This window comes from Formica exsecta, unplaced genomic scaffold (genome assembly GCF_003651465.1).
Source record: "Formica exsecta isolate Colony F162 unplaced genomic scaffold, ASM365146v1 scaffold201, whole genome shotgun sequence".
Taxonomy (NCBI): Eukaryota; Metazoa; Arthropoda; class Insecta; order Hymenoptera; family Formicidae; genus Formica; species Formica exsecta.
Genome location: NW_021849308.1, coordinates 990,834 through 1,015,833, shown reverse-complemented (window position 1 = coordinate 1,015,833; position 25,000 = coordinate 990,834). Strand labels below are relative to the sequence as shown.

Here is a 25,000-nt window from a genome sequence, read left to right as displayed (position 1 = left end):
AAATGTGTATTTATAAATGTGCGTACGTAAAACTTGTGCGTATATACGGCATATACAGTTAACTAAAATACGATTGATCGATCATCGCGATAGTTGTAAAACGAAGCACGCGGTAATTACGCGGCATTGCGTGCAAAGAGTAATGCACATTCTTACACAATCATATTATTCATACATGCATGTACAGTGCGCGCGTACACTTTTAATGCGATAATAAGATAATAAGGGAATAATATGAGAGGGAGCTTTAAAATTTTTAAACGATAACATTTTTAACAACCGACGTGCAGCCTATCGCTTAAATGTAATCTAGTGCAAGTTAACTTTAGTCCTTCCGACTCGTTGCCTTTCATTATTCGATACATTTCACATGATAACTATACATATATGTGCACAGTCATATATACACATACACAATCGCGAGATGATAAATAAATAAATTTGATGAAAATGGACTGATTAGCGGATGTAAGATAATAACTAAATTCATTGACACGTATACACGCATGTATACACGCACACATCTTATACGTCTGATACAAAACAATTGTTTTAAAATAGAAAAGTAACAAAAAATAAAAAACGCAGAAAAGGGAAAAAAATAGGTTTACGGGGACGGAGAAAAAGCGCTCTTAAATTATTTTGATTCTTATAGCGTGAGACTTGCACACGATTTTATTTGTATAATTTGTTTTTTTGATTTGTACATATATAGAATGTAGAAGAATTTTGAAGACCCTTAAATATTTCAAAAAGTAAGCATAATCACAGATGAAATTTTGACATTATTAATAATATAATCAATTAATAATATAATCAATTTATAATTTATCGATTTATTTAATCGTCGGAGTTAAAAAATAAAATGAAATAATTGATAACTTGAAAAATCAATTTTTACAAACGTGTTCTCTCTCTATTGATTTTATACAATTATTTTATTTCATTGATATTATATAAAACAGAATATTTATGCAGTCAATATTTAGGCTAAGTTTTAAGTTTAATAGATATTTTATATACGTATAGAGATGCTTAAAGAAAGAGGGCTTATCTTCTTCAGAAAGGATTACATACGTTTATGGTAATACACAGGGTCGGACAGGCCGTCTCATATAGGATGTGTCTCTGTACCTGCCAAATGTTCTAGAGGAGTAAGACTTTAAAATTACAGCAGTACTAATTACGAAAATCTTCAACACGTTATAAATTAAATTGTACTTTGATTTCATGAATAAGTGCACATAAAAACTGTAATAACCAATCTTTAGATTTTTTTTTGTAACTTAACAAGAATGATAAAGTAAATAATAAGTAGAATATTGGAATAGTTCACATAGGATATTTGATCTTGGCCGGAAACACTTCACTATATAGCGATAATGATGGTGGAATGGTAGTGCTTTTTAATTAATATATTGCTCACTGCATTAATATTTCTGATATAAGATTGATATAAGATGAATCTGAAAGATAAATGTGTTAAAAATTAAAACACCATTACTCGATGCGTATCGTACGGAGATATTCTTGACGGAAGTAAAACTTATACTTTCGAAGATTGCACCCCATTTCAAAAAAAANNNNAAAAAAAAAAAAAAAAAAAAAAAAAAAACTCAAATGTTTATCCTCTTGATATAAATATATAAAATATTATCTCAATAATTTCAATTGTTTCGAACATAAAAAATTTGCACTTATATGAATTAACTTGTTCCATATCAATTCACAATACAATAGTACAAATAATCTTATACGATAGTATTTTACTCCCTCATTACATATTACACGCGAGTATGCATGCGTGTATAATGTGTGTGTGTGTGTGTGTGTGTGTGGTATGTATATGTGCAATAATTTACCAAGAGATGCTTATGTAAAACACTGCAAACGAATAGCACTGCCGTTACACCGTCATTGCGCCTCACTGATATGTATATAATTTTATGCAAATGATATTTCTTGTTTGTGTGTGCCTTCTTTTTTTGAGCGTTATGTAAGATTGATCATTGTATGCTTTGACTTTTTCCTTCCTTTTTCTTTTCTTTTTTTTTTTTTTTTTTTTTTTTTTTTAATAGCATTTGACTCGCAAGAGTGAACATTATCGCTTTATCTCGTGTGATTTTTTTAAGTGGATTACTGCTGCGAGGGGACTGCAATATCATAACGAAACCTTTATATTAGACGAGTCAGTATTTCTTTCCGCGACGGCAATCTCGTCGTTAGGGTGATTCGCCTATTCTTGATAGAGCCGCGTCTGACAGTCGCGATTCTCTACAGCCGTGATCCTGAAGTACAGCATAAAAAAAAAAAATCTATTTACAATCTTACGTTCTATAAGTATATCATCCGTATTATACCACTTAGCTTATGTAGTATTATAGCGCAATAGGAACTCTGTAGCTCTCGTACAATATTAGTCATCGTACGATAGTACTGGAATATCGTTAACTTATATAAGGCAGATCTATATATCATTTCTCCTAAGCCATAATTGCGATTCAGGCTGATGATAGTCTTAGTCAATCGCGACCGACTATCTCCTGCGTGCATCAAAAACTACGTTGACATTTCTTACATAGCAAGTCGTTTGAAATCACAATCTTTGAAGCAAAATGAAAATCTTGGAAATGAAATTATCTAATTAGACCGCGTTTATAAAATACGTCAAATTATAGCGAAATTCTCGCAAATTATTGCGAGTCCACTCTTTCTCTCTCTTTCTCTCTTTTCTCTTGCTTTCTCTCTCTATCTGATATCACTTGAAATCTTAACTCGCTTAAATCTTACTCGGATCTCTACACGCATAGTCAAACTGCAATTTCGAGCCGACTTAACGATGTTCAGAAATATGCTTTGCAATCATTGTGATGAAAACAAGCCCGATTTATTTTTTCGAGAAGATCGAGAGATAGTACGAGGAGGATGAGGGACGAATCCGATAAGAGAGATCCACTCATGCCCGATGATATCAATAATGAATAATCATACGCTGTTTAGGAAAGCATCATTGTGCTTGCAATTAGTCCCAAAGCTCGATTCCGGGTCGCAGGAAATTATCCTCAAGTTTATCTGTTAATTATACATACCGACGTGTGCTTCTACATAATTGCGTACTACGTCGCGTAAATATAGGACAATATCGGTTGTTACTTTAGCCAGTCTGCTCGAGTATATTGAATATATTGTTGTTGCATCGCATTAGTTGTACCGCACATTTTCTATAATAATAGAATCATTTATTTAATATTCATATATATATGTACAATCGATGCATTTTCTCTACTTGTATATCGGAATCCGTCTTATCTCAATGATGAAAAGAAATGCTATAAAAAAGAGATATCGAAACATTGCCTTCTAAAGAGAAATATCAAACGGTTTCGCGCTCGTTATGTTAAATTGTATCGATAGTTAACTAATTAATTGGCTAGTTAAGTTCGCGTTAATGTAAGTCAGCTATTTTCTTGTATGTTACTGTTCTATCTGCAATTAATACACATAAAAAAAAAGAAAATTTAATTAATTGGAGAAAACTCGACATTATTAGATAAATTGTTTGACAAACAGTTAATTTAGAAGATAAACGAATCAATATCTCGCGTTGGAAGTTTTGTTAAATATTATTGTGACAAATAATTAATGAAAATGTTTTAAGCAAAGTACTTTTTTAATCACATAAAGTGCTTTACGTACTTTATTATTCAGGATTATCCAGTTTCTTGTTTTGCGGATTGCTTCGATTATTAGGCAATAGTATTAGGCCTGAAATATATACACGCACACACAAATACATACGAACCACGCATGATATTAATCTTGTATCGACGATCGAGCTCTAAAAATTACTCGGGATATTAGATCCAAATTTACCTATAATTGTATTGATACAATGTAAAAACAAATCTCAGTCTTATCAAATCTAGTCTCAATCTGCGTTTTATACTATTTCTGATTAAAACAGAGCTCTTCTCCCTTATTTTTAAGTATTATATTGTCAATTATATCAATTCTTATATGTGACTCAATACGTGATGTTATAAATTTTGCGATGTTATTTTCTATGCGAATAAAAGACATGTGGTGCTTATTAGAAGAAAGAGAAAAACTATTATCCAAAAAATCTACGTGAAAAAAAGAGACTAAATAGGACATTCGGACGTGTGTGCGAAGAAAAAAAATTGCATTAATGGATTGGCTCTTTTAATTAACATTTAGCATGATATTAATCTTGTATCGACGATCGAGCTCTAAAAATTACTCGGGATATCAAATCCAAATTTACCTATAATTGTATTGATACAATGTAAAAACAAATCTCAGTCTTATCAAATCTAGTCTCAATCTGCGTTTTATACTATTTCTGATTAAAACAGAGCTCTTCTCCCTTATTTTTAAGTATTATATTGTCAATTATATCAATTCTTATATGTGACTCAATACGTGATGTTATAAATTTTGCGATGTTATTTTCTATGCGAATAAAAGACATGTGGTGCTTATTAGAAGAAAGAGAAAAACTATTATCCAAAAAATCTACGTGAAAAAAAGAGACTAAATAGGACATTCGGACGTGTGTGCGAAGAAAAAAAATTGCATTAATGGATTGGCTCTTTTAATTAACATTTAAAAAAAAAAAAACAAATTATAAATCTGGATATTTATTTTGTATGCGAATAACTGTGTGGGAATAACATTTTAGAACCAAGCATTTTCGAGATCGGGATTATTTGTCTATTAAACAGTTATTAGGCAGTAGTGTATATGGATCGTATATAAATATTAGGACCGAGTTTGTGCCGATTTCAAGTGCGAGCTTGTAAGAGAGAGAGAGAATTATATATTTATTATATATTCTTAATAGTTGTAACATGCCAATTTTAATATACAATCGATTTTCTCTATTCCGAACTCGTCGATTATTTCCTTTATTCGAAAATTTTTTCTGAACATAACGATTCTTATTTCAGTGATATTTGTATGCAGAGAATAAAAATGTCGTGCGTTTTGTCACTTATTCACTAACGCGATAGTCGTGTGACTGTGAATAATGGGAAACAGTATAGCAAAAGAATTTTGTTTGGAAGAAAAGCAGGTTGATTTGAAACAGAGGAAATTTTAAAATAGTTTGGAAAGAAAAAATTGGCTGTATTACGGGTCCACGTAAAATGATTGTATTAAAAATCGGATAAAGTGTTATATCACCGCTGCAAAGACTTTGATATTAAGCATTTTAAAACAATGAACTTTAATTAGCTATATAAAGAAAGAAATTAATCTCGTTCAGAATATGTTTGTTATAGTTACTTTAGAAACGCTTATAATACGTTTTATTTAAATTATATTTTGCAAATAATAAAATATTTATCGGCTTTTATGTTTATATATGATATCGAGAAATAATTTCTAGTGAAATATTATTAGGCCAAAGTAGCTTTTATTGATCCTTCAAGGATCAATGGTAGCTAATTAATCTGCGGTTTATTGAAATGATTCAATCTTACGTAATGCGATATTTAATCTCACACATACACTGGCGCACGCAAAAGAAAATATCCATAAGAGTCAATTCCTCTCGCACAAAACGAAGTTTTATTGCGAAGCGTGTATGCCATTATTGTAATTAAAGTTGAGTCTTATAGACTGAATATCCTGCGGATGTATTAAAAGAAGAAAAGTTATTAATACAAAATTTCTTGTACAGCGGGATGAGCGTTCATAATTGAAAAATGATAGTCAGTTCTCTTGTATCAATATCCAAATACGATCGACATTACAAGTCGTTCAAAAACTACATATCCTACATATCCTTCTGGTCTATAAAAGAAAATAAACGCTTTAGACTAAGTTATTGTTTTCTTTTTTTTTATTTTATCTTTTCATGCGTGTACACGAAACAGCCATAATTTGGCTTACAACTGTCATCTCTGACAAGGGATATTAAGAAAGAAACATAGAACGCGAAATCGTTCTTTCAGTGAAAATATGAGAATCCATCGCTCGGTCTATCATAAGTCTGTCACAAAGAAAATCGCAGAAGTATCCAGTCTATAGAAATTTACAGAATTACAGATCGCGATTAACCGATGGATCGATTTTTTTCCGGTATCTTCGATATATTATTTGGATAATGAAAAAGAAAATCAGAAAGAGAGAGAGAGAGAAAGAAAGAGAGAGAGTCACTGCGATCTCTCACTCTCGCAAAAAAGAATACGCGCGTAAAATATTATTCCAGATGCTTCGTACGTGGATAGGTATTCGGAGTACGTGTTCTAACAGAATGCTAGTAGAAAATAAAAGGGCAATAAAGAGTAAAATTCGAAGACTTAAATTCGTTGTAATAAATATAATTTAATTGCATACATTGTTATTATGTCTACGATATAACTCCACAATTTTCTAGCTTTATTTATTCTTCTCTCGATAGTTATAACACACACCAACATAGTAATAATATCTTTAAAGCGGGAGATATATACGCGTGCGAACTGTCAAATTGAAAAATCCGGTGCTCCAATTCTTCGTCCTCGTACACTTCGTTGCATAATCTCCGTGCTGCGTTTTATTCTCGTTGCGATTATCGAGATGAATATCAAAATGCGAAGTGATCGATCTTGATTGAAAAATTAAAGAAAGAAAAAGAAAAAGATTGGTATTCCGTATGTATGTACGTATATACGCACACATCGTATGCTCACGCCCATTGTCGTCGTAAAGTGTAAAACTCGATATAAGAACTCCTTAGCTCTTAAGCCACGAAGTTATTAAGGTTAAAAAAGGAAGAATTAACATATATATATAACCCACACACATACACATACATATACATCTGCAATGTGATATTCTCGTGTCTTGTCCGATAAGACAGACGTTCATTCTAACGAGTATAGTTGGCGTTTGTCCTTTTTTTCGCGTAGTTCTTAAGGTATCTATAATATAGAGATTTAAGGAGAAATTCTACATACGTAAGGGATAATTCGGGAATGTGTACGTGTTTGGAGGTCTTGCGGATAAATCAACAAAAGAGAAAAATGCAAAAGAAGAAAAAAAAAAAAAAAAAAAAAAAAAAAAAAAAAAAAAAAAAAAAAAAAAAAAAATAAGCGAGTTATAGGGAAAACGACCAAAAATGTGCGAAATCGAAGATGCGCGTACAATAAGATTTCGCGTTTTAGAGTAGACTCTTCGGGGAACTATCGTGAAATCCAAAGGGATGCGTCTTCTATAGACTTTATCTCCGTTCGTTCTTCCCCCCTCCCTTCCCTTCTCCCCCTTTCTAATCTTCTTTTCATTCGTCGGGCAAAAGTACTACGCTCTCGCGTGGAAGGTTGTAAAAGAAGGGCTCTCGCGCGCGCGATCTTCTGTTCCACTCAATCTCAAATCTATAAGGATGTAAGTTATAATCTTAAACGCACTTTAGTTATACAAATCTTATTCTAGTTATACATATCCGTGATTCGCGTAAGTTTAACGCTCGTCTGTGTATGCTCTATAGTGTTCATGTTTAATATACCGCTGAATGAAGTATCATCTTGATATCTCGAGATATCTAATCGTACGATCGTGGATGTTATTGGGACACACATATGACCGCAAGTCAGGATTACTTGCAATTTTTCATTCATCTTCTGTTCTTGAGACTTCATTCGATACGCGCCGAAACGCTTTGTGACGGCCGATGAAATCAGTCATTCTGCTATGTATTTTTGCATTAATCCTGAGTACGTGCGCGTTTTACGCGAAATAGTACTATTTTATTCGCGCACCTTCCACCTTTCCCCTATCCCTCTTTCCCACGCGAATAAGTACGTTAATTTTAGATTTTACTCTTAATTGCAGCAGCGCGCTTCTACGGATGTGATGCTGCTTATTTCATTTTTTACGCACTATGCTATTCAATTTTTATTACGTCGTTTTTACTAGAGTTAGCTGCATTCTGCTGTGTTTTGATGTACCTGAAACCGGTGGTAAGGGTTTTATTAAGTATCTCGGTAAATCTCTTTTCGTACAACACAAACGTATATTTACAGCAATCTATGTATATCCAGCATTCATTAACGGGGATCCACCTTTCCCCTATCCCTCTTTCCCACGCGAATAAGTACGTTAATTTTAGATTTTACTCTTAATTGCAGCAGCGCGCTTCTACGGATGTGATGCTGCTTATTTCATTTTTTACGCACTATGCTATTCAATTTTTATTACGTCGTTTTTACTAGAGTTAGCTGCATTCTGCTGTGTTTTGATGTACCTGAAACCGGTGGTAAGGGTTTTATTAAGTATCTCGATAAATCTTTTCGTACAACACAAACGTATATTTACAGCAATCTATGTATATCCAGCATTCATTAACGGGGATTTCACGCGCCTCATTCGGGGTTTCGCGCATCGACGCGAAATCCCTCGATTATTCCTTTGAAACATTATCGCGCCAGTGAAACACGTCATAGTCATCGACCATCGGGGACGATTTTTCCGCTGTAGATTGAGACAGTACTCTTTGCCCGTCCCCCTTACTCTCCTGCCTTTACCTCGTTTCGTTCGTATTAACCGGGGGTGGTGTCTTCAGCCTAATTCCCCCCAAAAAGAAAAGGAAAAGGAAAAAGAATTTAAACGGCTGTCGCTCCCGGAAACGAGAATAGTCTGCAAAATTACAAGTGTATCACATGCCATCTTAGTCCGTAAGCGTTCATACTTATTTTTCTACTGTGTGTAACCGTATAATATCGCTCTATCGTAGTTTGTAGTGCTTTGTTAGTCGTCATAGTTTTTCGCCATCGCGCGTCTGCCGAGTCTGCCTTGATTATCGATATAATTCTCTCCGTTTCTCCGCACTTTAATCCTCGTTGATACAGCGACCTAGATCATCTGGGATTTCCTCTCGCAATTCGTTCTTATATCGAGAACATGCCGTCGGTGTGTCTTCTCGGAACGAGAGGGGTGATATTTGTTGCGTGCTAGTTAATATCTCACTCCTGTTCCTTAAAAATCGAAATTTAGAATGCGTCGACAGAATGCGCAGAGCGTGGCTCCGATTGATCTTTCTTTTCAAGTAACGTTTCGCGCTTTATCGAAGGACTTATCGAACGATATTCGTTTCGAACGAAATATAGGACCGAAAAAATGAAACCAAAATTCAAGCGATACGTATTAAAATGTGACGTGATATTAAATTAAAACTATCAACTGAAAATATATTAAGATCGTGGTAGGTTCTATATAGCGATTAATCAATTTTAACGATAATAATCGGAAAATATTTATGTATTTATTTGGGGGCATCTTATTTTTCGTAAGAATACTCTTTTTAACAAAATGTTACTTTTACCTCGCGATTTTAAATTATTTTTAAGATTCCTTCTCTTGAAAGTGCGAGTAATCTCCCTTGACTGAGAACTAATGACCTGTTTCGATATTAAGATATAAGAAAAGACAAAATTTTATTTTTGATTCTCGACGTCTTTGAATTATTTTTAAGACTTCCGTTCGGAGATTCAAATTCTTCGAGTGAATTGATTAAAATTATGATAAAAGATTCCTGTTTCTCGATATTAAGCTATAAATTCATATGTGATTTTATTTATTCTGCGTTTTCATTGACAATTTGCACTCAACTTTTATTTTTATAAACAGCTTAGAAAAAATGCCTGATATCTTGTTTTTACAAATTATGTAAGGAAATGGTACATTTTAAAATAATCATACGGTAAAAAAACATTCATATCTCTATCGACCTAAGAAACAACATTTACCTAAAAGTAACATTTAATAATTGCCAATTTAAATATGATTGAATTCTAATTAATTTTTATTTCAAGCTCAGTATATAAGCGAGGCTTTATCTTCAATGCAATAAGATGTTTGACGATAGTGGAACGATTCAGTGTATTATCATTCTACCGTTACCGCGCGCGTTATAACGTATTTCACTTTATTATTATTGATTTCCTTGTTTTTAGATAAGATTTTTAAGTTTGTAGCTTCGCGCGAAGGGAAAATTGATAATGTTCTAATGTGACATTGAATAAAATGTGAAACGATAAGATTGAACGCTTATAAAAGCGATAACACGCTTCGTATTAAAAAAAAAAAACGAGAATTTCCTGTGCATACTGAAATACACTTATTGATATATATATATTTCTACTATTTACTTATTTATTCGACTACATCGCGTTGGTGAGATCGACGAATATACGCGCGACTCTATATTTTATGATATCAATAACAATACTAATCGCATCAATTCTAGTTAGTTTATCGCTTATTAGTATAATTATTTACTGTCTTCGATAATTATACTTTGTGTTCCGTAATAACAATCTCGATGCAATCTGTAAGTGCCCGTAAACGTTATCAAGGCGGTCTCGTTGTGTATCTATTAAATCGTTAAGATAATCTCGAGAGTTCGTCGATCGAAAACGTCTATTGATCCTCAGTAATAAATATAATAATAACACTAATACTAAATAATAAGTATTATTATAGTAATAATAATAATGTTAGCAATAATGGCTGTCTAATTTAGCACTTTATGTAATCTAATGGCTGTCTATATGTAATTTAACGTAAACCTCTAACGGTGATTACTTTCCGAAAATTGACACAATCCGCTTCGGAGGCAATATCGCGCGCGACTGATCGAATTTATTAAACGCGAACACGCCGATCGACGCCAATTAATTAAACCGAAGTCTTGCCAATTTGCGCGTCCTGGATCTCGAGAAAAAGAAGGTGAATTACGATCTAATACCGTTACCGACAATAATGGTCCGGAAGTGACGTCCGCGCGTGCTGCACACGCGCACAATTTACATCTCGACGAGATACATGTCTTGGACGAAGTATAACTCTCATACGATGGTCCGTAATATCGCGCAATAAATTTGTCTGCCCGTAATGCGCTACGATTGTTATCGAATTATCATTGATCGAAGTCAACACCATTTATAATAGTCTTTCTATACGTCAATGGCTGCTCTTGATATTCACGATTTTACTTATTTTTTTCTATCTTTTTTTTTCATGTAGTACTTTGGCAAAATATTTGACCATCAATTGCAACGCATTCTCTTTTTTTTTTCAAGTTATCGGTGATATCTTATATGTATAGATAATGTTTTAATTATATATCTCGGGATTATTTCAAATTTAATTCTTTAAATAGCTTAAAAGTATAATATATGATATAAATATTGTTTTGAAAATTGTGTCATACTAAAACAATGCATTTTTAAAACATGAAAGTCAGAAAAACAACACGCAGAAATATATTTTGCACATGTAGGAGATTTCTGTAAAATAATTTCGAGCATATCGGATAAAATATCAAAATAGGGTATTTACTTTGTATATTTCCATGAATTTCTGTGTTCATATCCCGTAATCTCAAAATCTACCGTGAAAGACATTCATTACGGAATTGAAACGTTGCTACTATGGTCATTATTTTTTATTAACACACGACACGCTGTACTATTACTATCATTGCTAATACTATTGGTATTACACTGTCGCTGCTGTGTTACTAAACTATATCACCATTACTCTTTATTATCCGTACTAATAATATTACTACCGTTATACTATATTGTTATTATTACTATTATACGGTTATTACTAAACTATTCTGCTGCTCTTCTACGCCATCATTACTATTGCTAATTATTGCCGCTATACTTACATCGCCGTGATTCGCTCGCGTTTCCGGTATATGCAAGCACTATTTTCACTTTGCTATTACTTGAAATGGCGCTATTTAAGCTCTCGTAATCGTTAAGTACAAAAAACCAGCTCTAGTTTAGGATAAATTATAGATTAGCGAGAGTTTCTTCATTATTCTTTTTTCTCGGAACAACGCTTTGCCTATCTCCGAAGCGCTGTATAAAAAGCCACAATTTTGCTTATTTTCTTACGAAACGGGATCAGCCTCCTCAAAATGACGGGTTTTGCCTGTAAGATGCGCTCGACGATTACTACATCTTTATTTTGTCGACGTATTCGATTCAAGAGAGAGCGATCTCTTGAGTTCATCGATAGAGCACAAATAATACTTTTATAGAAAGTAAGCAGACTATTTTTAGGATAATGCAACCGCCAGGATTCAGCAGGCACGCTCAATGATTAACCTTCTATAACCCTGATATCAGTGTAAACGATACTTGTAACGGAAAAATTAGTGATACCGTAATGTATTGCTGTAATTAAACTAAAAAACGTAATAAAACTTAATAATATTTATAAACTTATGATATATATGTATGTAGAGAATTTTCCATACAATATGAAAATATATAGGGGGAGTTCATCTTTTCCAGAAGTCGTCCGGGTTATAGACGGTTAATTTTTCGGTTTTGCAGCCGAGAATCTCTCGAAAGGCAACATCCGCAGCGCGAAGTGATTATATCTTGAAGGACTTTGCTTGGTTTCGCTCGCGCTCTTCTGGATAACTCCCTCTCCTTGTACGTTAGCTCCGTTTATTTTAAAAAAGTCGTAGAAGACTGTCTCTACTAAGTGCCACACACAACTGTCTAAGAGGCATCCCAGATTAATGGACGATCTAGCAAGACTGAAGGGGAGGGGTGATCACATGGATGAAAGGGAGGAGAAAATTTGTGTGAACGTGTCTCCGGAATATCGAGACTGACCACGCTCGCGTTCCGATCGCGAACAAAGTCGCGGATACACACACCTAGTCATCGATTTTCGCGAGTACCGTTCGCAGCTTTTCGCAGGGTTTTCATCTAGTAATAGCCACTCTCTCTCGTCGCTGGTCTGTACAAATTTCGCTCGGCGATTCTCTCTGTGTTCTTGCGACCTCGAGACGAAAGCCTCGAGAGGGATATCGAGCGTCTCTATGCGCGTTCGATCGTGAAGGAGTCGACCCGATATTGTCGCCTTTATGTAGAGAGAGGGACAGGAGTCTCTTGTTTCCAGTCATCTCTTCTCTCGTTCCTCGCTGTTAATTAACTATTTAATCTTTAACTGATGCTGCGCGAAGGCACTTCTCTCTCCAGTATGCTGATAACGTAAAGAGTATTGGACATGAAATTTCGAAGATCTCACGAAGAAAATTAAATGAAAAATGCATTTTCCCACACACCAACAGCGTGATCAATTTTTGATTAATTGCGCTAAGTAGATTCTTATAAGTTCATGCCGATTAAGGATTAATTGAGCGTGACGATAAGTTGAATCCGTGACAGTCTTGATTTCTAGTGATTACACGAAACTATTTTAGGCCTTTAGTCCTCATTTCCTTGTGATTCGTACGATAATGTATTGGAACCGATTATAAGCAGCATTGTCTATAACGATATAACGACGATAAATGTGCAATATACACGTGACAAGCACGGAGATATAGCGGTGTATTTCTGTATTCTGTACTCTCCTAGGGTTTATCTGCGATTAGATTTAAGCTTTGCTACATTAATTCGCGCAGTATAGAAACGAAATTTTTGGCAGAAGTAGATGAAAGAATCTAATTATCGAATGGATGGAAAAATACCTGATTGAATTTTTGTATCTCATATTAAAGTATTATCTTGGCGGGTATGGGACGTGTACCACTGTATTTATCACACATACGCGATATAAATACTGTCCAATACCAATCGATAGCCACGGGACTGTAAATCGCGTTCTTTTCGACTGTGACCTGAAAGAGTTTGTCGGCTCTCTCCAACTCGCTCGATATTAATCATTGCTCTTCGAAGGATTAAATCGAGCGTCCTTTTTTCAAGACGTAGAAAAATCGCGACGACCGAATTATAAATGGCCGGCGACTTCGTAAGATCGATCGCGAGCGCACTTACGAGGGATCAATAATATAAAAAAATCTCAATATCAATTCGCACATATTTTTCGATCGTATTCTAATCTCTAGACGGTGAAGTTCGAGAACGTAATATCGCTCTACCTAGTCGGTGCTTCTTCTAAGGAAAATAAAAAAAAGAAAAAGAGAAAAAAAAACATTCTTCTAAAAAGATGAGAGACGCGATGTGTTCGCGTATCTTGAACATCGCGAAAAGCGTTGAGAAACGGGAAAGTGCTTTGTGATAACGTATATACAGTCGATCTTGACTTTACTTACCGATTAAGTTTCCGTAATAATATCATTCGTTTCTTCATAAACATTATCGACACGATTGACTTAATCTCGATTTATTAAATATAAGAATTATCGTGAATTTCAAGTGTTCTCGTTGATTCGGAGCGAGATTGACATATTAAAACATGAATAATTACGAATTATCGAAATTATAACTAAAAGACGCCCGATATTGACGGCTCATTCTCTGATATCTCGGGAATGATTTCCATGAGCATTTCTATCGTGTATGAAATTGACATCTCGACAGGTGTCGAGCGAAAACTATATTTGACATGGTTATTATAACGGTATTATAATGGTATTACATATAAAAAAAAAAAAATGGTATAATAATGGTATTTGACATCTGATTAGATCTCACAGAAATCTTTCTTCTTTAGATTTTACTCTTCTTTCGATGATCGTTTACCTAGGTTGTCGATTATCGATAGGATGATTGGATTAAAAGATTAAAAACTCTGGGATGTTTTTTAAAAAATCATTATATATACTAGTCAATTTTTTTTAAATTAAATACCCGTACAGAACTCAAATAGAAAAAATGATCAATTATTTGTTTGTACTTTTTTATTTTATATATGCAAAATTTTATCGCGTTTCTACATTAATAAAACATTATTCGAATATAAAGTAAACAAAGTAAAATTTACAAAAATCGTAAATATCAATCAGTAATACAAATATGTAACAAAAAAAAAAAAAAAAAAACCGGACCGATTACAGACTTGAAAACAGCGTTACAATTAACACAAATATTATTTTTCAGGATAACATGACATATTAAAAGTAGGAACATATGCTATTAACATATCTCATTTTCTGAAACGCAGTGCAATGCACCATGCAACATTTTTATATACATCAGTATGTACAAATTATATTGTGCTGAACATTCTTTCCGATATTATTTATCGACCAGAATTTGCATGGGTGTTCGCATACACGTACACGGAAAATATGAATAATACCCATCCTTGCGGATTCCGTGGATCTGTACGTGACACCGTGAACGGAAGGGTTATTACGGCGAAAAATTATTTCTCTTGCTCGAAGGAATTTCGAGCTGCTTTTGACTCGAATCCACGTCGTGCTTCGCGTGGGTGACGGTGAAAGCTTTCTCGCTCTCGACGAACACGTCGCCCTGAATTTCCCCGGTCGACTGAGCCACCTCGAGTGTACAGGGTCAACAAAGGTTAACCATAGAACGCGGAAAATAACGCGACGGAGTCAAACGAGCCACAAAAGCAGCACGATCAAACAGAGTTGCGATTGCAATTTTAGATAGACAAAAGTCGAATTTTGCTCGGTATATAAATGGAGATGAGACTTGCATTTCAATTCATTTTTTTTTCCACGTTACGCTAGTAATAAAAAATGCCAGTGCATACGGTGCAGAACTGAATATCAATTGAGTAACGCGGTTTTATTTAATCCGGATTTTAATTTAATCGCGTTAATCGCGTTTCGAGGAGCTTTACGGTATTCGCGATGAACGATGATAGACGAAGAGCACGAAGGCACATAGTACGTAGGAAGGTGCGAGAGTGAAGAAGAAAATGGAAGAAAAAAAAGAAAAGAACAAAAAGAAATTTGCGAAGCTTGATAACTGACAAGCTAACGCATTCAATCCAATGACTTTTTTAAGGCGTGAACGTTATTTAAGTAACGATAAGGCTAACACTTAGGCGCTAAGTTACTAATCTCATAATGGTAAACTAAAGTGGCGAGTATTTTTAATAACAACTGTAACTCTTAAACGAGAGAGACATCTAACGAACATAATCAAACGTCCTTTATGTGTAAGTTATGAATATTTTGCCTTAATATTTTTATCCGTATGAGAAGAATACAGAGAGTGAGAGAAAGAGAGAATGTGTGAGAAACGAAAGAGTGAAAGAAAACGAGAGAGAAAGAAAAAAAGTCGAAATGGTGTGAGAAGAAAGTCCACATTTGCATTTGCTGACCACGTGATTGCGCATTCACAGAAACAAATTCCTAGGAGATAGTAAAAATTAATTGTACCTCTTTTCCAAGTTTTCGTTTCATATACTTTTTCCCGTCTCCAATCGGAAAAGATACACACGTACATATGCGTGCGCGCGATGAGCTTGCATGCACGCATACGTACTATAATGCAATTGTGAGATTTCGCGCGGCAAACTCGTCCCTCACGCGATCTTTCACATAGGATATTAGATCGACGAAGTGGCCTTAAGACCCCGAATATGCCCCGAATGTGCGATTCTTCTTCTTCTTCTTCTTCTTCGTGAAACAAATTCCGTTTAGTGTTCTCTATCGTCGGGCGTATCGTAAAGTATCTCGAAGATGCTTCTTTGTCGTTTTCTAGAAATAGTGTGCCTCCTGCTTTTTTTTTTTTTTTTTTTTTTTTTACTATTATACATAAATCACCCGAAAAGTGCAATGTGTTTTGCATCGTCGTCGAGTTTCGCACTCGTTTACGTACTTTACGAATGCTTTTCGTCAAATAATTCTCGCATAAATTAGAAATAACTCATTATTTTTTATAATAGATATAGAACACATGTTGACACTATTGATGTCGCGTTTTACAAATAAGTATTATTTCAACCCTTTGCACTCGAGAGACGTCAGTCGGACGTTGAAACTCCATAACATGGCTTATGCAACAATTGTGAAGATTATATAATGTGATCGAGCGCTTTTCCGCCAAGACGCGAAATACAAAATGACGGACAAAGATTATCAATGCTCAAGGGATATACGCTTTTTTTCGACTAATTCCGACACTCTCTATAAACGAATATTCTCTCGTCACATACACACACACACACAAAGTGTGATTGACGGAATGATAATGATTACTAGCCGCTATACGGGAAGTAACGAATCGATTGAGGAGTGAGCTCTCGGATACTAGCTCGGCTATATATCATCTTCTCTCTCTTATGACTGAAATTTTACTTTCCCAAGTAAAACCGTATAGTTCGGGTTCGCGCAAATAGGCTCGTAGATAACTGCGAAACGACAGTAAGTTTGAGAGGTGTGTACGTCACGTACGCGTTGACGACTAGCTTTCTCATTTAGAGACTAGGGGGACTAAGTATATAGTAGGAGACAGGTTTTTTTGTTTCTCATTATGTTTCTCGCTGTCGTATAATCGATGTAGGGTATAAAATGATCAACGTTAATCGCACGCTTGCGCGGCGATGCATCGTCTTTGCATTAGCGCCTTTCGTCGCGCGACGCGAGAATATAAAAAGTCTCTATATCCAGGGGTTAAAAAGAAAAAGAAAAAAAAAAGGGAAAAGGAGAAAAAGAAAGGAAGTCTCTATGAAAGGAGCGTCGGCGTTTATGGACGAACTGAGTCAGTAGGAAGTGACGTAGGCGCACTAGTGTTCTTTCCGCTCTGAAACGAATCTGTGAAACGCCAACATCCCTATGCTCTAGACAAGTACTTTTCAAATGTGACAATGTAACCGTATGATAAATATATAGTTTTATTAGATGTAAGTAAATGAATTTAAATAAAAGTTTATATATTATATATCTATATATATACATATATATATACACGCAGATATATCAATAATATAAAAGTATATTTAATCGGCGATATACTATATGATACATAAATATATATATATACACACATTAATAAAGATATGAATATATAGATATATATTATCATTGTCGTCATTATCGTCGTCGTCGTTACCGTCGTCGTCGTCATTATGGGTGTCATTATCATTTTTAATCAAATAACGCAATGAATTAAAAGAAAATGGAATATTTATTTTATTTTATATTTTTATCTTATATTTATTTATTTTAAAAAAAATGAATTTATTTTGAGAGGTTTGATGAACTTCCAATTAACGATGAGACAACGATTTTAAGATCTTGTATTTTTCGACCATGAAAAATTAAACGTTTCGAAATAGAATCTAAATAAGAAAAAAATTTTTTCTCAGGCGTCCCTTCATGCTAGAAATACAGAATAAGAACATCAGAGGTAAGATTAATATTGTAAATATTATTCTTTCTTGAAATAATGATTAATTCTACGTTTAATTAACTTTGCAGATTTAGGGCACACGATTCAATATATATTGAAGATATATATATATCTTCCATCAAAAAATATACAAAATTATATATGAGATTTACATATTAAATTATTGAAGGCATTGCTTTTTTAAAGTATGTGATTTACTATTTAAGATAGAGCGTGATTGTGTTACGGACTAAATAAGAGAGACATTGGAATTTCAGAATACGAATTTTATATTAGATGATAGAATATGAAATATTGTTTATAAAGCACATTTTTGTGTAAATTTATGTTTTTATAGAGATTTTCTCACAAAAAAATAATGTTTAAAATATTTTCATAGCTTATTATTTTCATAAAAAAAAATGAATTTATTTTGAGAGGTTTGATGAACTTCCAATTAACGATGAGACAACGATTTTAAGATCTTGTATTTTTCGACCATGAAAAATTAAACGTTTCGAAATAGAATCTAAATAAGAAAAAAATTTTTTCTCAGGCGTCCCTTCATGCTAGAAATACAGAATAAGAACATCAGAGGTAAGATTAATATTGTAAATATTATTCTTTCTTGAAATAATGATTAATTCTACGTTTAATTAACTTTGCAGATTTAGGGCACACGATTCAATATATATTGAAGATATATATATATCTTCCATCAAAAAATATACAAAATTATATATGAGATTTACATATTAAATTATTGAAGGCATTGCTTTTTTAAAGTATGTGATTTACTATTTAAGATAGAGCGTGATTGTGTTACGGACTAAATAAGAGAGACATTGGAATTTCAGAATACGAATTTTATATTAGATGATAGAATATGAAATATTGTTTATAAAGCACATTTTTGTGTAAATTTATGTTTTTATAGAGATTTTCTCACAAAAAAATAATGTTTAAAATATTTTCATAGCTTATTATTTTCATACACACACACACACACACACACACACACACACACACACACACACACACACACACACACACACACACACACACACACACACACACACACACACACACACACACACACACACACACACACACACACACACACACACACACACACACACACACACACACACACACACACACACACACACACACACACACACACACACACACACACACACACACACACATACACATACATATTATATTACCATCACATTATTATAAAGTTTATTGTGTATATTGTGTTAAATTATATTAAATTATTTTATAAATTTATATTATCTGTTTTGAACTTTTATGGAGAAAAATAAATATTTTTTGGTTAATATTCCATACACACACACACACACACACACACACACACACACACACACACACACACACACACACACACACACACACACACACACACACACACACACACACACACACACACACACACACACACACACACACACACACACACACACACACACACACACACACACACACACACACACACACACACACACACACACACACACACACACACACACACACACACACACATACACATACATATTATATTACCATCACATTATTATAAAGTTTATTGTGTATATTGTGTTAAATTATATTAAATTATTTTATAAATTTATATTATCTGTTTTGAACTTTTATGGAGAAAAATAAATATTTTTTGGTTAATATCACACACACACACACACACACACACACACATACACATACATATTATATTACCATCACATTATTATAAAGTTTATTGTGTATATTGTGTTAAATTATATTAAATTATTTTATAAATTTATATTATCTGTTTTGAACTTTTATGGAGAAAAATAAATATTTTTTGGTTAATATTCCATACACACACACACACACACACACACACGCGCGCGCGATGCATTGGTCAGTGATCTAAAGACATTGTTCGACACAAACTGAAACCGTAAAAATCTGCTTGAAAAGTGTAACATACGAAGGAAGATATCTCAGAAAAAATGAGCCTACTATGACATCAAAGATAAAACGACATGTATATCCGAATAAATTGTGACTTCGACGATACGGATTTCTTGGTCCAAAATAAGTGCAATCAATTTTATTTAAGAATAGTATAATAAAAATCTGATTAGATTTTCGTCGGATTAGAGAAGAAAGTTTCTTGTGGTATTTACTTATTTTCGGCCAAAGAATCAGAAAAGAGTCTATACGCGATTGTTGTCAAATTTATATCCCCAAATACATATGGATATTAGATAAGGTAAGATTAGGGACAATTAAGATAAGATAAGATACCTTAGGAACGGTTTTATATGTAGGTGGGAACATGTACGACGCATACATCTGATGATCAATGATATATCCGAATTCTTGCGAATCTTTATATCGAATGTTTCCAGGTTTTCATTTTTTTTTTTTTTTTAAATGAAATACATTGAGATATTTGTAGCATTTAATTATTTCAACTCGAAATAGTTTGACAATATATCCTTCGATATGAGTTTCCATTAAAATCTGTTTGGAAACACTTTAACAAAGATCTTACCTGATCTCTCCTGAATCTTAATTCGACAAACTCGATTGTCGATGTCAAGCAACGTCTTATCTAGTAATGTGCGTTATCAAAAAAAAAGCATTGAATCTAACTTTTAATATATCTATAGTTGGAAAGAGATATTCAGATTCTCTCCGCGACACTCTATATATCGCTCCATCTTTGACTTTCACGGATACTGAGATTCGCGTCGCACAATCCGAAACCGATTACGCGGCTTCACAACGGCGGAACGGATCCCCCCCCCTCTCCATCCCTTCCTCCCACCTGTCTGTGACTCTTTGATATGCATTACATAGGTATGGTCAATGAATGACCGCCGCGTAATATTGCATACACAGCACATCGCGTGCTGACGCGTTGTCACGGTATCCCTGATAACGGAGCTATGAGAATGAAAATATGAAAGTGCAACGTATATAACGAAATTCCGAAACGGGATGAGACGGTATGCGATTCGAGACTTATCTAATAAGTGCATATATCGTACGCACATATACCGACACATGTACAAATGTACGCATTGCATGGTCTTAAGTGTGTCTCTATATTAAATGTCTTCGCTGTGTAATTCTTAGGGCGTTAAGAGTAATCGATAAAATTAAGCAACAGTAATCTCCTACCTCGTATAACGTATTGAAAGGTGGTACGAGATGCTGAAAGGGCGTTGCACGTGAGACAATGCGTTATCTCGCGCTCAAAACGCGCCATAACGATAAAAAAAAAGCCTGTAAAAAAAGGGCTAATTGAGGCCGTCGATTAAATGGAACAATACAACGATTCTTTGATATGATAAAATTGATGTGATTAAAGTTAGTACGAGAAATAATAATTAGATAATTATGCAGTGGCTATCGAACAAACTGACTATCACCAGGAAATAACTGGCGATTCTATCATTGAGAGAAATCGTTGCATCGTTCCTTTTACCCTTAGTTAAGGAGTACAGCCTTCTGGTGAAGCAAATCGAGAGGAAAGGATGAAAGCGTATGGGGATGAATCGTGTTCTTTGTAGCATGTATGTGATTAACTTGTGCCACTCGTACCGTAAAGGGAGACCTTTATCGAGATACCGATGTCGCAATGACGTTTGTGAAAATTCCAAAATTAGATTAGAAAAGCCGAAAGAGCGGAATTAAAAAAAAAAAAAAAGAATGAAGAAGAGAGAAACGATATGGTTGAGCATAGTTAGGGTGAGAAAAAAATGTCGAGAAAAAAATCGAGTGTCTTTTGAATTGAAGAAGTTGCTTTTGAAAGTGTTCCGACATACACTAATGGGAGTTATTGGCAGCCTTTGTGCATTGACATAATCCGTACTTATAAATTATCGTATATAAGGAAGAGAGAATTACATTTCAATTACTTATCGCTCGATATTATTTGTTAATACTTTCGGTTTCTGTGTATTGTCGTAACCCTGCTCAGTGAATTTAATTTTATTAGGATGTAGATAAATCTCTCCTCACACAGCCTTGTACTTTTAACAATCTTGGAAAGTTCATCGACTAATAAGCATCAAATCGATCCAATTGTTATCTCAGTGCAAAAATTTTATTGTTCAAAAATTTATCAGTCGATGAAATTAAAACAACATTATTGTAATGTGGAATTTTAAATAGCCTTAAAATAATTATGTATAAGATTGAAGGCTTTTCCGTTGTAGAGATACGATGGTAGGAAAAAACGGAAATTCTTTATATGTAAAAAATAATTTAAAATTAAAAAGAGAAAAATCAGCATGTGGAACAAATCCGTCGAGTTGTCAGGAATGAATGAGAGACGAGCCGTTACGAGTAGTTTCGAGTGTGAAGTCTTCGATTTTCTAAAACGACAATATCTATAATCAATAAACGCCAGCTGTCATCGTAAGAAGCGAAAAAAAGAAGGGTCGCGCAAAATTTTTGCAAGATAATGTAACGTAATGAGGTAACGACGTTGCGCAATAACGTTGGCCGTTTATCTTCCTCTGGAATCGAAAGTAGCGAAAGTGATGTCGCAAGAAACAAGAGTGTCGGATGCTGCATACGATCTTGCCGCCTAAACGGCGATAGCGTCACTCGCCATTCGCTATTCGTTACTAGCACTTTGGTCGAAATCACCGAAAGGAGCTCGCGTCGACTCGCGCGTGTACGAAACTGAATTTCACTTCGTTTACTTTACGGTCGGCTATCGAGTTCGTCTTGAAATTGCACAATAGAACCAGAGAAAAAAAAAAAAAAAGCGAAGAAAATACTAGATGTGTATTTTTTCAAGATCTCTGTGTTTTATCCACACGGAAACGGTAAAAATGTGTGAAAGCCCGTTGCCGTTATCGATGGCACGGTAAATTTTCTAATCAAAAATTGCAGACTGCGACATACCAGTTTGGTTGCTCTATAGGAAAACACATTAACTCCTCCACATTCTTAATATACGTATAAATACTTGAGATTCTTTTTTTTTTATTTAGTCTTCTTCTGACGTAAATATGTATTGCGTCGCATTTTATATTTTTTTAAGATACCTTCCTCTCCTTCACTTATATCTCTTCGATGCCCGCTGTAATTATAGGGAACTATGTAATGAAAATAGATAAATTAAAAAACTATTATGTATTGGCTGAAATGTACACTTCTAAAAGTACTTTTTCAATGGCCGATGTGACCTAAAGCAGTAACGCAAAAAAATTAAAGACTTACAAAATAATTTCATAAAGAATACACGCAACTTTAAATACATAAGTATATATTACGTATATATCTTTCTTAACATTCGGAGATGATTTGCGAAGAAATGCGCATTAAATTGCGTATTAAAATGGTGATGGAGGATATTTTACGCCGACCCTATTTTTTCGGTGTGATATCACAACACGATGGCACATCACACATTTGAAGATATGTCGAGAAATAAATGAAAGCTTTCAGAAGATGAAGCGCCGCGATGAGAGTGGCTCGCTCGAAAAACTAGCACAGATACCGTGCAATCCATTACCTTACTTGAAGATAAATAAAGGCCAGTTTTTACAGAGATATCGGTCACTGTGTTTTTCGGTGGAGCGGCCGCGGGTTAAGGGTTAAAAAGAGGGAGAAGAAAGAAACGGAAGAAATGTGTGCGCGGCGGGTAGCGCGGAGAAATAATAGAATTATCGCGCGCGGCACGTGCCAATAATAAGAAATGACACAAAGAAAAATATACGCGTACGTGAGAATCTTAGGGTATATAGGTATATATACGAATAAGTGTTCCTTCGACTCAGCGTGTCCAATCTGGAAAAACAAAGAAGAAGAAGAAATAAAGTATCGTCGCGAGAGGGACGAAGTAATTAATTAAGAATTAATCGTTCGCGACGCGTTTTCACGTACGGGGGATAAATACGTACGTGAAATCGTTACGGAAAAAGTTCGGTGATAGTCATGTGCTTACCGTATTAAGTGATCGGTATTTAAAAAACCCGTTAAAATACGCGCGAACACTATTATCGTTAAGCAGCTACACTATTGGATAACATGTTAAACGTAAGTAGTAGATTTATAACGGTATTCTAAATAAGCGAGATATTAATTCGTGTGTCGGATTTCGTTGGACGGATGGGACGATTTGCGGGGAGAGAAAACGCCCGTAAAAAAGGAAGAAAAGAAAAAAAGAAAATTATTAATCTGGAGAACGAAAGTGAGAAAAGATTGAACGGGTCGATCTCATTTTCCGTGTAGACCTCCCCGTGATTAGGTTCGATGCGTACTGACGGACAAGTCGGATCGATATAAATTGATACAGGCTGTTCTGGAATTCGCCGTTCAGGATCGAAGAAGGTGCGATTTCTCGCGAGCAGCGACGGTAATCATAATTCTCGATGCGTATGCAGGGGCAGCTTCGAATTTTTCATGAATCAGAGTTTAAGTTTCAGATTCGCGACCGCGTATAAGATAATTTAATATCTCTCTCTATTAAAGTTCATAATAGAAATATCTCTTATTAAAGAAGAAATATTTATTAAAGCCTATATAATAAATTTATAAGGTCAGATATATTTAATATATTTTCTTTATCTTTTCTCTTGAAAATTTTTACTCCAAGAACCACAAAAGAAGAATCTTTATCTTTTCCTTATACATTCTTACGCATTCATTGTGGTTATTCATCGAATAGTATGCGTTTGCGAAAAATTGGAACGATGTTGTTTCTCGTCTGATATTACTTCGGGTATATTAGCACATATCGAATAAATCGTGTACTTTGTTCTATGGCATTATTTTTATTATATCGATTCTCTTGATAATTCACAAGCGGACATTAAAATAATTCTGTCGATTGTTTGTTCAATTGAATGACAAGGCGAAGAAACGCACGCTCC

General features: G+C 34.3%; 1 protein-coding gene and 1 long non-coding RNA gene across 2 annotated transcripts in view; one reads left to right on the top strand and one right to left on the bottom strand.

The window, feature by feature from the left end:
- LOC115234636 (protein Gawky-like) overlaps positions 1-4,217 on the top strand; it is a 10,281-nt gene extending 6,064 nt beyond the window's left edge. The window contains exon 4 of the mRNA XM_029805846.1: positions 1-4,217. This exon is cut by the window's left edge and continues 4,188 nt beyond it. The gene's annotated coding sequence lies outside the window, so the exon portion shown is untranslated.
- Positions 4,218-4,629: 412 nt separating this feature from the next.
- Positions 4,630-17,696, bottom strand: LOC115234639. The gene is made up of 2 exons (XR_003883945.1): positions 8,067-17,696; positions 4,630-7,770 (listed from the first exon to the last, which is right to left on the bottom strand). It is a non-coding gene; the product is annotated as an uncharacterized LOC115234639 (long non-coding RNA).
- Positions 17,697-25,000: the final 7,304 nt, after the last annotated feature.